The 3,844-nt window shown below is 40.0% G+C and overlaps 1 protein-coding gene across 1 annotated transcript in view; it reads right to left on the reverse strand.

Annotated features, from left to right (window-relative positions):
- drosha (drosha ribonuclease III) overlaps positions 1-614 on the reverse strand; it is a 167,964-nt gene extending 167,350 nt beyond the window's left edge. Inside the window, exon 1 of the mRNA XM_063206870.1 lies at positions 370-614. The gene's annotated coding sequence lies outside the window, so the exon portion shown is untranslated. The remainder of the gene's footprint in view (positions 1-369) is intronic.
- Positions 615-3,844: the final 3,230 nt, after the last annotated feature.

The raw sequence follows: 3,844 nt of genomic DNA on the forward strand, positions 1-3,844 counted from the left end.
CACAAACAGTAGGCCTAGGCTATATCATTTCAATACCAGCGATTTGAAAATCAGCACATATTTTAAAAACAATGACATTGGAAAATCTGACATCTGCAATGAGTCTCCGGAGTTTTGCTATTTAAAAACAACATATCAACTCAATCTGACAACCTTTCAGATGGTCATGCGACTAATGTCACAGGATGTCATTTAACTGACATCCCAGGTCGTTTCAGCGATTTTACTGACCAACCATCTGTGAAATCGATTCACTTCCATTGTAGCCTATTTTTCAACAGCGCTGACTGTTTGCACCCTAACAGAACATTTCAGTTAAAGCCTACAGCTCAACTGTTATCACAAAACATATGGAGCAAAATAACTTACCTTCACAATATCATGAGACAGACAGTCCAATCCAATTGTAACAGGCTAACATTAGCTGACGAGCTTGCACTTGAGCATCCACCAAAACATACACAGCCGTGCACGTTAGCAGAATATATTACGTTGATTATACAGCCCTACAAGCGATATTACAGAACGGCACGATTCAATAAACACTGACACATTTATCCCAAGTGAATGAATGGGGTGGGCAAACTGAAATTCTACATATACCTGCCGCCTCCTACTTGAGATGCGTGCAGTGGACTTGTTTGTTTCTAGTCGGACGTTTTAGGCAGCTGGACATGGACCAGCCTATCAAATGCTGCTTCTCCGGAATGTACCCACAGACCTGTATTAACATGTATTAACATTAACATTAACATTAACATTAACATTAACATTAACATTGACATGTATTAACATGACCTGTTAATACAGGTCTGTGAATGTACCAATCAGGAGTTTGCCGCTGCTACTACATTCCTGAAAGAAGCAAACTCTTCACATGAAATAATTTGGACTTTTATTCCATAATCCGTTATATAACACACACAACTAAAAATCAAAGGTTTGATCATTTCTTTTGATCTATTTTCGATTTGATTACCATCAATAGTACTGCTTCTTCATGTATTTCTTTCCTATTCAGCATTCAACCACTAGATGCCAGTCTGACACCATTTTAGATCAGAGTAACGACGCACTTCACTTGCCAGAGGGCAGTAGAGTAGTAAGCACCTTTCACACAACAGAATCAAAATTCTCAAATGTTATTATCTTTCTCTTCCTGTTGTTATCCGTGCAAATCAAAACAATGTATCGCTGTTTTAAGCAAACTACAAATGCTTCCATCCATGCAAATGGTTAGGCTATGTAGGCAGGGCTCTCAAGTTTTGAAGATTGTTTGGAGTGAGATTTAGATAAATAAATAAATAAATGTATCGACACTAGGTTTCCCTTCAACCCAGCTAGTTAAAAAGTTTGATTAGACCAAATACACTATGTATTCAATATGCTTAATCCTAACCAGTGCTCGAGTTGTAAAATAGCCTATAAGCAGCTGGGGATGGTCAGAGATCGATTCTAATTAGGCCTATTGGTGGTTTGGAGGTTTCTCCCCTGAGAAAAATTTGAAAATGTAGTTGTTGAAAGTGCAATTTTAACACAATGTGAAGAAGGGATGTATATTTTATATGGAGGTGATTTTTGACCATTTTCATTGAGAGGGATGATTTTAGACAATGTTCATTGTGGGGGAATAGCCTAAAAGGCTACCTGTAGGCATATGTTCTTTATTGTGCATTGACATTATCAGCCCAAATTAAAATAAAACCCTATCACTTTTTTTAGACATCAGACCCAAATAATACCCTTTTTCATTCAATACCATGATATCTCCAGCACTATTGGTTGCCCCTGACTTCTTTAGCCTACTTGCCCTCTCTTCTACCACTACCTCTGCATTCCTCCATTCTCTCCAGTCTGTCTAATATTTGACCACCTCCCACTCCTCTTGTCTCCACGTTCAATCATGTTTGGTATGGATGATCATCAAACAATCAGCTGGGGTTATAGCCTAGCTAGCGTTGTTGCTCTCTTACGTCCCTGTCAAGGCTACATGGGCTGGAAATATTGGTATAAGGAGTAAAAACAGTAGCCTAACTAAAACAAGTCTCATATTTTCACCTGTATGAAGTTATCACCTGATGGTCCTGGCTCCTGCGTCTCCAGTTCGTCTACTTGCAATTCGTAACTTTTACAGTTCTCTCTGAACTCTGCTGCGCGCGCTATTGGATGAAACTCTGATCCACTGCTCTGATCTGCCCGACAACCGAACAATCTATTTTCTGATTGGCTGAATAGCGTGGTAGCTAGTCTGAACACAGAAGCGCTGTTACCTATTTCTGACACGTCTGTGGATAGGTTGGTTGAATTAATGTACGCGGATTGGATAAGTTATCAAAACTTCAGAGTGTGAAATACCATGTGTGGAGTGTGAGAGTGTGAATTCGCTCAGATGAGTGTGTCACACTCTCAAAGAGTGAGACTTGAGAGCCCTGATGTAGGCCTGAAAACAATTCTAAGTTTTTGCTTTTGTCATCGTGACCAAACTTTCTAGAACCTATGAAATAATTGCACTCCCCCAAAACGTTGAGGCTTGAGTTTTATTGTGCATCTTCACATGCAATTTGATTAACCAAATTATAGCATGCAATCTAAGCGTAGCCTAGGCCTAGGCCTATAGGATTAGGCCACTCTGAATTGGAACTCTGAGTCTAGACTAATGGAGAGCGTTGGCCAACTAATGATGTGTTATCTGAACGAGATGATCAAGGGAGCATGCATTTAAACAAGTCAACCGTTTGGATGAGGCAAAAAGATGAACCACTGCAGCACGATAGCCTAACAGAAATTAATATCCTCATATCTATGATGCATGCCCCATGCTGCGGATAATTGATTGTTTTACTGAAAATCTATCACACCTTGGGGTAGCATATACATTTTTAGTTATAAAAATGTGCTGTTGCCAGACTGGCAATGACCAAGTCATAGTGCATTACTACTAAAGGCCCTATGCTATGTCATATTTATAGGCCTTGGTAGTTAACTTTTCAATGACTACAGTGTGCTAGATACAGCGTGCTTTACGGGGCTACAAAGTCATCAGTGATCAAGATGAAGTTAGATTATTATTTAGGCCTATATGAACACATGAGATGCAGAGAGAGAGATCCTGCACATGTTCTTCTTTCATGGTGATCAGGAGGCTTTTAGATTGGTGTATTTAGTATCAATGTTCACAATGCTTTTACACCTGTAATAAGAAAAACAAATCCTGAAATTAAGTCTGATTACCTGACGGATTAAAGGCTTTTTATTCGTAACACGTTTAGTTTTAAAGAACTGTAATTCATTTTGCTTGGAAATGTAGTTTGGGAGAAAGCATGCGGAGTGATTGACAGCTGTCATTGCTCCCACCCTGACAGAGATTTACAGTAGTATCTCCTGCTCCTTTCTAGCCTAGCAAATTTGCGGCCACTAGGGGCGTCTAGATTTCTAGGCTAGCCCTCTGAGGTCCGAGTGCCCTTCAGAGGGCAATATGTCTCCAAAAACAAATCTGTAACTCTGTGAGTTTTTGTCATTGAAACATATAAGTCACACCATTAGAAACCTCAGACCTTCCAGGTTCCAAATATATATATATGAAATGAGCAGCCTAAAAGCCTCTGAAAAGACTTAGACCTCAGAGGGCTAGCTCCTTTCACCTGTCGTGCGTAGAGTACCCAGCTACAGTCCTTCCATTCACATAGCACACGGATCTCATCCTGCTCGATCCCAGGACTGAGGCCAGCTGCCACATGCCAAACATGCTTACCGTACACCAAGCACTCAGGGGCGTACTAGTGAACTCCCATTATGAGGAAACATTATGAAGCATTCCTTTCATTTTTCTTTTTTTTCTTTTACA

Source organism: Engraulis encrasicolus, chromosome 9 (assembly GCF_034702125.1).
Source record: "Engraulis encrasicolus isolate BLACKSEA-1 chromosome 9, IST_EnEncr_1.0, whole genome shotgun sequence".
Classification (NCBI taxonomy): Eukaryota; Metazoa; Chordata; class Actinopteri; order Clupeiformes; family Engraulidae; genus Engraulis; species Engraulis encrasicolus.